Raw genomic sequence first — 11,318 nt, 5'->3', positions numbered from 1 at the left:
AAAATTTAAAACGTCCAGTGTACCTTTTAAAAAATGTGTGGTCTAGTATTTGAACTCTCCCTACACAAATTAAATTCTTATGTAATGATTAGGTTGGGGGTAGGTCAAGAAATATTGTATTTCTTTTTTAAAAAACTTTATTGGCTTTTTTTTTTTTTGCCCTGTTGAGTCTAGTCAATAATCCACATTCTCCAGCCACTCAAACGTCAAAATGTTTCAAAAACATAAAAAAATAAATGAATAGAAGCGTCCTTGTTCTTTAAATTATTTCTGTGTTACCCTGAACTGTAAGTGAACCCTTCTTGCTTATAAAAGAAGCAGCTGTTCATGCAATTGAAACCATGGTTCATTACAAGCTGACCTTGGATTCAGGAGTAAAACTTCCTCTATTTTACTACAACTATTCAGACAGGGACTGGAGATAAACAATAATCAAAATCAGGATGGAACTTGACTGGGAAACCCTCTATGTTCTTTGGCAGAATTATAGCAGCTCTCGAATTGCCAGGAGTGAGGCAATGTGAAATGACCCTCAAACATTCCCTTCTGAAATGCAGTGGGTCCAAGCTGCCAGCTCTCAGCAGACAAAGGCCGATTGTAACGACTTCTTAAGCATATACTTATAGAAACATTAATTATCACCAACCCTATTTTAAACATTTATAGAAAGTTGAGATGAAAGGGTCCTTTTATATCCATTTTTATACTCCCCCTTGCATGAAACTGTGATTACAGTATTTTTCCCCCCTCTCACTCCTTGGAATTCTTATTTCTCGGTCTTATTCTTAAAAGACTAATTTTGGTTTGAGGCTTTATGCTCATCAAGTTAGATATGAGAGGATGGCAGGGAAATGAAATGGATAAAGTGGGTGTGATGAGGGAGGGGACACACTGAAGTGTGGGAGGTATGGGCGTCTGGAGTGCAGAAATGACCTGTTTTGGAAAGGTAGGCGTTCAGTTTGCTAAGGTGCCAGTGGAAGCCAATTTGAGATCAGTTTGGTTAAGGTCGAAAGTAGTGGTTCTCAAACACTGCAGTTCATCAGAATCTTGGAGAAGGGCTGCTTTCACAGTGACCGTCATGGGGTACCTCCCTCCCAGAGAATTTGATTCAGTGTGTCCGATCTGAATGTTAACCAAGACTACTAGTGATTCAGATGCAGGTGGCTTGAGGCCACACTTTGAGAGGAAAACTGATTTGAAGGTTAGTTTTTCCCAGCCTGTCCCTCAAAGGACCGTCAGCCGTATGTCTACACAACCTGCTGGAACCCAACTTACCATCTCCCTCTCAGGTCTTCTCCGTGGCACACGGCATCATGTGCTATCACGTTGGCTCCAAAACTGATGTATGGCAGGCCGTGTGCAAGGCTGCTCTCGGCTGAGGCTGTCTTTGAAGAATGCTTTGACCTCTTGAAGTCAATTATAATTCTTTTTTTTTTTTTTTTTTTTTTTTTTTTTGCGGTACGCGGGCCTGTCACTGTTGTGGCCTCTCCCGTTGCGGAGCACAGGCTCCGGACGTACAGGCCCAGTGGCCATGGCTCACAGGCCCAGCCGCTCCGCGGCATGTGGGATCTTCCCGGACCGGGGCATGAACCCGCGTCCCCTGCATCGGCAGGCGGACTCTCAACCACTGCGCCACCAGGGAAGCCCAATTATAATTCTTTACAGAGTCATGAAAAAAAAGAAGAGAGAGAAAAAGAGAGATCACAGGCTAAACAATCCACTGATGGGGAGTAGATATCCCTGGCGTGGAGGAGGCTGACCTGGGCACGGTGGGGTAAGGAGAAACCCTGAACTTGCCTGTGGACCTGGCAGTTCAGTGCACACAGTGCAGACATGAGGACCGATATAAAGAGCCAGGCTGTTTGTTTGGAGGAGTCGTGGAGCTGCACGAATTCCACTTAGGCTGCAAAATGAGACTTGGCTCTGCTCTGGTTTCCCAGTGCCCACTCCCTCCCCTCCCGCTGCTCTCCTATGCTCCCATCCCTGGGCCAAGAGAACACACATCTGTCACTACTTCAGCTTCTCAGCCTCTGCTCTGTGCATGTGAACATGAACTGGAAATCCCAAATGGGGTGTCAGGAGGCCTGGACTTTGCCTTCCACTGGGTCCAATTCCGCAGTGTCTTGAAAAGAGCCACTGGACTGGGGCAAGCGTAGACTGTTGCCTTTCTCCCTTCTTCTGCCTCCAGCTTCCTGCTGGTGATGCGGGGGTTCCATCACATAGGAATCAGTGATGTTCATTCGGAAACAAAGTTCCTTCCCAAGATAGCCAAAGCAAGGGATTCCAATACAGGACTGAGAGAGGCGACTACCATTTATTAGGTACCTACTGCATGCCAAGTGCTTTGCACCTTTATTACATTTTCTCCTCACAATAACCCTGCAGGCTGAGCAGCGTTATCTTGTTGCAGGTCGGGAAACTGAGGCTGAGGATTCTGTGGCTTGTCCAAGATTGTACACATAGGGCTAGAGTGTGTGAGGTATAGAGAGGGCTCTATGCTTTCTGTTTCCTGTTGCCTTAATGATTTGTCTAGCGCTGATGCATTTACCGTAGCTGCATTTTATGCCCACCTAGGAGGCAGTACGCAGAGAGGTTAGCAATTGGGCTCTGCAGACAGACTGCTGAGGGTTCTGCCACTCGTGAGCTGTGTTCTATCCCTCATTTCTCTTGGGAGAACAAGAATAATGATAATATAATACTTACCTCGGGCTTCCCTGGCGGCTCAGTGGTTAAGAATCCACCTGCCAAGACAGGGGACACAGGTTCCAGCCCTGATCCGGGAAGATCCCACATGCTGCAGAGCAACTAAGCCCGTGTGTCACAACTACTGAGCCTGCGTTCTAGAGACCACGAGCCACAACTACTGAGCCTGCGTGCCAGAACTACTGAAGCCCACGCGCCCAGAGCCCATGCTCCGCAACAAGAGAAGCCACCACAGTGAGAAGCCCACGTACCGCAATGAAGAGTAGCCCCCGCTCGCTGCAACTAAAGAAAGCTTGCATGCAGCAAAGACCCAACGCAGCCAAAAATAAAATAGATAAATTTATTTTAAAAAAATACCTCTTAGAGTTTTGAAAATAAAAAGAAGCAATACCATACTTAGCACAGGGCCTGGTACAGTGCCAGTGCCTCAACTAATGGCTAATTACTATCACCACCATCATCATCATCATCTTTGCAGGTTGCCTTATAAATGCATATGGGATATAAATGTAAGATAGAAAAATAGCCAAGTGATGGCTGGGTGAATTCATGAAGGATGTTTGTGTGAACAAAAGAGGGAGAAGGCTGGATGGTGAGAGGGAGGGATGGGGCATCAGATGACTAAGATGCAGCTATGCCTCGGCCCTCACTGACCTGCTGACCCATTTTGTGGCCGGCCTCCTGAGGAACTCCCCTCCCCCAAGTGGCCTGGGCAGGTGATCCAGGGTAGCACAATTATGGTGGCCGCTAATTACTTCCCAGCTGTGCTGCTGGGTGTGTGGAAGTAGGGTGTTTCTGAGAGATTAAAGAGCAGGCGTTTCCAACCCTGCCTAGCCGGTCAGGTCCTTGATCAGCTTTGGGGGTCCCAGCCCTGAGGCCGGAGCGTGCACCCTGGCCTGGGCACCCCGGGGGAGGAAATCTGGGACTGGATGGTGGAGAGAGATCCTGAGGGGTCGATTAGACCAGGTCCGGAAGATGGAGGTTCTGCCTGTGAGAGGGACCCATGGCTGGTCCTCACTTTCCAGGTGGTAAGTCAAGGATTAGAAGATTGTCACTTATCCAGGTGTGAACACAGAGAGGTTGAGGGCACTTAGAAGAAAGGCCCTGCCTCCAAGAGGGGGGAATCCTAATACCTGCTTAGTCCACCGCTGTGATAACTATTTCTCTGTCCTCATCCGTGTCTCCAGTATTTATTATGAGCCCATAAGCCCAGTAGATGATTATTGTGTCCATGGTTCTGTGGGGGACACACATTTTCCATCCACGTTCTGAAGATATTTATTGTCCAAGAGTAATAACTATTGATATCATAAGAATAAGACTACTACCTACCACTTAGTTAATATCTAGTACATATCAGGCGTTTTATGTTCATAACTTCACTGAGCTGTGACAACAGTTGTCATGGAGTGGCTATTGTCAGCCTGTTTTATAGGTAAAGAAACTGAGGCTCAGGGACCTTAAGTATTGTAGCTTGCTCTCCATCAAGAACATACAGCTGCATGTGTGTCAATGCCAAGGCCAAGGTTCAGATCCAGACTCTGTCTAACCCCAAAGTCCTTGGTGTTAATTGCTAGTCAAGGGGGGAGTATATTTACCTGTGAAAGATCACCCACTAATTGAAGGTGGATTTTGAAGCCACTGAGTCAGAGTGATCAAGGGAGGCTTCGCGGCGGGCTGGGATGCAGGAGGATTCTGCAGGCTGAGGGGAAGGGTCAGTGAGGAAGTGCAAGGACAAAGAGGACAGTGAGGATGGTCACAGATGCCATCATCTCCCCTGATCTCCCCCACAGTCCATGAGGGACGGGGGTGACCCTTCCATTCGGAAACAGTGGAAGTTGGAAGAGATTATGTGACTTGCCCAAGGTCACCCAGCTACTAAGTGATAGAAATAGGTCCTCAGGCTCCTGGACGCCTTCCATTTTACAAGGAGCAGGGACCCATGGAAATTTTGTAGGTAGAGTATAGAGATGGGGCACAGACTTTCTTGTATCACTAAGGGTGGAATTTTCATTATTTGGATTACAGCAACCTTCTTCAAGATTTTTTTTTTTTTTTCGGTACGCGGGCCTCTCACTGTTGTGGCCTCTCCCATTGCGGAGCACAGGCTCCGGACGCGCAGGCTCAGCGGCCATGGCTCACGGGCCCAACCGCTCCGCGGCATGTGGGATCTTCCCATACCGGGACACGAACCTGCGTCCCCTGCATCGGCAGGCGGTCTCTCAACCACTGAGCCACCAGGGAAGCCCTTCTTCATGATTTTTTGTGTCACGGACCACTTTGGCAGTCTGATGAAGTCTATGAAGTCCCTTTGCCAAATAATGTCTTTTTAATTTTAATTATGGTAAACACATAGAACATGAAATTTACCATCAGCCACTTTTAAGTGTACAGTACAGCGGCATTAAGTACATTCACTTTGTTGTGCTACCATCCACAGAACTCTTTTTATCTGTAAAACTGAAACTCTGTACCCATTAAACACTAATTCCCCATACCCTCCTTCCCCCAGCCCTGGGCAACTACCATTCTACTTTCTGTCTCCATGAATTTGGCTACTCTGGGTACCTCATATAAGTGGAATCATACATTATTTGTCATCTTATGGCTAGCTTATTTCACTTAGCATAATGTCCTCAAGGTTTATCCATGTTATAATACCTGTCAGAATTTCTTTCCTTTTTAAAGTTGAATAGTACTCTGTTGTATGTCTGTACCACATTTTATTCATCAATGGACACACAGGTTGCTTCTGTCTTTGGACTATTGCAAATATGTGCCAAACAATGTTTTCAAATGCATAAAATTGGGTGCGTGTATGCATGATGCTTCTAAGTGTGTGTGTCCATATATAAATTAGATATAACATGATTACAAAAACAATTATTGATAGACAGTTATCTATGTATATTTTAAAAACAAATTGTGTCATAGAAATATATCAGCTTCTCTACTAATGCAGTAAATAAGATCTAGGAGCAGGCCTAATAACTGTCTTAATTTTGAAACAGTGAGGAGTGTAAATGATATTCTTGAGATATGTGCAGTAACTAGAATATGATGTAAAATATCTATGATTTTGGTGACAAAATCCCAGGTTCTGCCAACATTCCTGTAGTTTGTGGTTTACGTTGATAATTGAAGGAAATGCTAAATTTCAGTTAGAGATTCATTAAAAGAAAGATGTAATTATTTCCCATACAAGTCTGGGACCCCCTGGAATTCACTCTGCAGGTCCTAGGAAATTACAGCCTACAGGGGCCGTGATGAGAGTTCAGCTTTGGAGCTTGAAGAAAAGTTCCTTAACCATTCTGGCCTGAAGTGACAGCTCCAACTTCTAACTTTTTGGTTTGGGTGACCTTTTTCTGGCTTGGTCCAGCTGTGTGAACTTGGACAGGTTATTTAGCCTCTTTGAGCCTCAGTTTCCCCACCTGTGGTTGGATACCAGTACACATCCTTCAGAGTTTGCAGTTTCCTATGGCTCCTGAGTTTCCTCTTAAAAGATAGATAAAACCAGGCGAGCATTTTGGCCAAGGTTTATCTAAATCTCAAAATTCCCTTCTCCATCCATAATGGATGGCAGGATAGCAGGCTTGTTACATCCATGTTTTCCAGAACCTTGTTTTCTTCCTGCTGTCCTGGGTAAACAACACAGCTAAGCCAGACCCTGACTTCTGCTAGCGTCCTAGCCTTTTGGGAGCCAAGATTGGCATCTGTTTTTATAGACTCTAAGTTGTCTAAAACTTTTACAAACCGGGGGTGGTCTGGGATCCTATCAGGGGTCATAAAAGATGATAACCAGCAAAGATAGGGGATCAGAAGGGATATTCTTAAACAATTAGCTAAAAAAAAGGAAGCCACAAAGGGAAGTTTATATGCAGGTGTCCAGGCATTCCAGCAATGTGCCTTAAGATAACCAAGTCCCTGGCCAGGGATGACAGATGGGGATTTGCTACATTTGCTGCTTGCTGTATAGGCTTAGTCTGTTCTAATACTGAGTATCTCCTACTGTAATCCATGAAATGGGATAATGTTAGCTAGTTCCCAAGACCGTGGACAGATTGAGATAATGTGTATGAAAGCGGCAGCCCAGGCTGAGCTGGAGCTGAGACACAGCTGGGAGGGGAGCAGGGTGACCCCTCACCGGAAGACCTGTTTGTATGAGCTGCTGTGCACAGAAGTTTAGTTCTTGGTCGACGGAGGAGGGTGGAGGTTTTCTGTGGTTGTTATGTTTTATCTTCCCCTCAGGAGTGTCTGGGGAGGGAGGATGAACGGAGGAAGTGACCACTCTTTCTGTCCCCCTGTCGCAGATGCTGGCCCTCTGCAGTGGGGAAGGAGCTGTACTTATGGACTTGTGGAGACGGTGCCCAAGCACTGTTGGGTCAGAGCCTAAGGGACAGAATGTCACACCGAGTGAGGAGAGAGGGCTAGTCTCCCCCTGTACCCTTTCCTTTCTGCCCAGACTGCAGGGCAGCACTGCAGACCCCAGGGGGCCACCAGCAGAGTCCCTGTGGAGGGCAGTGGCTTGGTGAGGACGGGACAGAAGACCATGAGCGGACTCCTTGCTGTGTCCATGCAGACTTGGCTCCCCTGAGAATTCTGGAAGACAAGTGTTGGGAGAGAGAGGAGATGTTAAACAAGGCCTAATTTGATAAGCTGCTGGGGCTGGGAGCTAGCAAGGGTCAACTGTTTACTGCATTTTCACCACTTATATTTTGAGCCTGGGACATAATAAGTAAGGCCTTGTCCTCATAAAAAAATGAGAAATTCCTCTTCTTTTTATGAGTCTGGGACATAGTAAAGTGTCACGCACATAATTGCTTACTAGTAACGCCATGGCTGTTAAGGTATTGCTTTTCCATCAACTACGTAGGAGAAAGGTTAACAGGTCAACCAGCTGCTTGCCAAAGAGTTGGGATTCAGTCAGGTTTCTCTGGTCCCAAAGCTTATACTCTTCATTCTAAGATAACTTTTTTTTTTTTTTTTTTTTTTTTTTTTTGCGGTATGCGGGCTTCTCACTGTTGTGGCCTCTCCCTTTGCGGAGCACAGGCTCCGGACGTGCAGGCTCAGCGGCCATGGCTCACGGGCCCAGCCGCTCCGCGGCATGTGGGATCTTCCCGGACCGGGGCACGAACCCGTGTCTCCTGCATCGGCAGGCGGACTCTCAACCACTGCGCCACCAGGGAAGCCCTAAGATAACTTTTTCTTTTTTTTTTTTTTTTTTTTTTTTTTTTGCGTTACACGGGCCTCTCACTGTTGTGGCCTCTCCCTTTGCGGAGCACAGGCTCCTGACGCGCAGGCTCAGCAGCCATGGCTCACGGGCCCAGCCGCTCCGCGGCATGTGGGATCTTCCCGGACCAGGGCACGAACCCGTGTCTCCTGCATCGGCAGGCGGGCTCTCAACCCCTGCGCCACCAGGGAAGCCCCAACTTTTTCTTTTTATCAAAGGTAACTTTGATAAAGAGAAAACATCTGTCTTCAGTAAATTAAACAGAACTACCATCTGCCCCAGCAGTTCCACTCCTAGCCATATACCCAAAAGAATCAAAGGCAGATGATCAAAAAAAAAAAACTTGTACGTGCATGTTCATAGCATCCCTGTTCACAACAGCCAAAACACAGAAACAACCCGAATATCCACAAACTGATGAATGGGTAAACAAAAGGCGGTATACACATAAGATGGAACTTTATTCAGTCATGGAAAAGAATGAAGTTCTGAAACACGCTACAACGTGGATGAACCACGAAAACATGACGGTAAATTAAAGAAGCCAGTCACGAAAGAACACACATGATATGATTCTAAATATATGTTATGTCCAGAATAGGCAAATCCACAGAGACAAAAAGCAGATTAGTGGTTGCCAGCAGGTAGGCGGTGGGGGAAATGGAAGTGACTGTTAATGGGGATAGGGTTTCTTTGGGGGATGATAAAAATGTTTTAGAATTAGATGCTGTGATGGTTGCACAACACCGTGTACGTACAAAATGCCATGGAATTGTACGCTTTAAAATGGTTAAAGCGGTGAATTTTACATTATGTTTATTTTACCACAATTGACATAAAAAGAAAACAGCAAGGAGCAAATATTTAAATAGAACACGTTAAACACATTTCAGGTGCATTCTTTCTCAGCAACCTCTTTTTTCAATTTTTATTTTTTTAAATTAATCTTTATTGGAGTATAGTTGATTTACAATGTTGTGTTAGTTTCAGGTGTACAGCAAAGTGAATCAGTTATACATATACATATATCCACTCTTTTTTAGATTCTGTCCCCAATAGGTCATTGCAGAGTATTGAGTAGAGTTCCCTGTGCTATAGAGTAGGTTCTTATTAGTTATCTATTTTATATAGTAGTGTGTATATGTCAGTCCCAATCTCCCAATTTATCCCTCCCCCACTTTCCCCCTTGGTAACCATAGTTTGTTTTCTGTATCTGTGACTCCATTTCTGTCTTGTGAATAGGTTCATTTGTACCATTTTTTAGATTCCACATATAAGCGAAATCATATGATATTTGTCTTTCTCTGACTTACTTCACGCAGTATGACAATCACTAGATCCATCCGTGCTGCTGCAAATGGCATTATTTCATTCTCTTTAAGCTGAGTAATATTCCATTGTATATATGTACCACATCTTCTTTATCCATTCCTCCATCGATGGACATTTAGGTTGCTTCCATGTCCTGGCTGTTGTAAATAGTGCAGCAATGACTCAGTTCTTAGTACAGTTAATATCTTGCCCATCTTGGAACTCCTTAGGCAACCTCACCTCAGCAGAGCCCAGTTGAGAATCAGGAGTCAAAGAGCTCTAAGGACCTCCTTCAGTGTGAGAGGAAGGCCTGAAGGGGGAGTCTGTGAGCTGAGTCCATCCTGGTATTATGACCTAGGACATTCCTGGATCATAGTGATTCCCTGAGCTATCAAGACAAGGACAATCCCATTCCGGGTCTTTGCAACACAGTTTTGGGCCTCTTGATTTGCTGTCTGCCTTGTTACATAGCAAATTATGTATTCCTTGATTCATTTCTGAGAATGTCAAAGATTTTAAAGGAATTTCAGGAACAGGCTCAATTTAGTGATATAAGTTCGTGTCCTCCAATGTGCTTGATTAGGACACAATTCTGAACCTAGGACCAAGTGTTGAAACACAAGGGTTCCGCCTAACAGCCACAGCATCTCCAATGTGGAGTTTTTCAACTACGGGACAAGGTCGTCTCAACACAGGGCTATTATGAAAGTCAGATATGATTATGTGTGAAAAAGACTTTTATGAATCATGAGACGCTATACACATGCAAGGTACTGATTATTGTGTTGGCAGCAAAAAGCCCCTCACTTCTAATAATAATAGCTAACACATACCACACGTATGTGCCAGGCACGAGGTTAGTACTTCACACAACGTCCGTGTACATATAGAGGTAAGTTCTGTTTTAGTGCCAGGTAACCAATGGAGAAACTGACAGAGAGGGCTGGTAAATAACTTATCCAGGGTCCCAGAGCCAGTACATGATGGAGCCAGGATGTGACCCGGCAGGCTGGCTCAGTCTTCACACAGCCTCCTGCGTATAATATATTTCATTCTTCATATGATAGGAAGGAATAAGTCAAGCAGAACTGAGGGGTGTAATCAACACTTTTTAAAGTGAGTATCCTTGGATGAGATGACACCCCGATCACTGGAACCAGCTCAAAGCTCGTTGTTAGCATCACCTTCCAAACTCCACATTCGAAGACATTCATTTCAGGAGCTTAAAATCAACCATGGTGGGAGTATTTACACCACGGAAATTAGCAAATGCTCTGAACCAGGGCTTTTTCTTTCCCTTCTATTTTGGAGAGCCTGTTAAATATTTACCAGCATATCACTGGCTATACCAACTCCTATTGGCAGAAAGACTTAGTAATAACGTCTGATAATGATAATAAAAACATGAGTGCATATATATCTTTTTGAGTTAGTGTTTTTGTTTTGTTTGAGTAAATACCCAGAAGTGGGATTGCTGGATCATATGGTAGTTCTGTTTTTAATTTTTTTGAAGCACCTCCATACTGTTTTCCACAGTGGCTGCACCAATTTACCTTCCCACCAACAGTGCGTGAGGGTTGCCTTTTCTCCACATCCTCACCAACGCTTGTTATTTCTAGTCTTTTTGTTAATAGCCATTCTGACAGGTGTGAGGTGATATCTCATTGTGGTTTTGATTTGCATTTCCCTGATGGTTAGTGATGTTGAGCATCTTTTCATGTACCTGTTGACCACCTGTATGTCTTCTTTGGAAAAACGTGTATTCAGACCTTCTGCCCACTTTTTAATCGGATTTTCTTTTTTTTTTGCTGTCAAGTTGTATGAGTTCTTTCTTTGTTTTGGATATTAACCCTGTGTCAGATATATGATTTGCAAACATTTTCTCCCATTCAGTAGGTTGCCTTTTCATTTTGTTGATGGTTTCCTTTGCTGTGCAGAAGCTTTTTAGTTTTATGTAGTCTCACTTGTGTATATTTGCTTTTGTTGCTTAGATACTGTGATTAATGCCACTTCACAGGTGGGAAACTGAGGCTCATGTCTCACAGCAGTGAACACCGAGCAACACTGCCCTTGG

The sequence above is a fragment of the Delphinus delphis genome, chromosome 16 (genome assembly GCF_949987515.2).
Source record: "Delphinus delphis chromosome 16, mDelDel1.2, whole genome shotgun sequence".
In the NCBI taxonomy this organism is placed as follows: domain Eukaryota; kingdom Metazoa; phylum Chordata; class Mammalia; order Artiodactyla; family Delphinidae; genus Delphinus; species Delphinus delphis.
Note: the sequence above shows the minus strand (reverse complement) of the source record.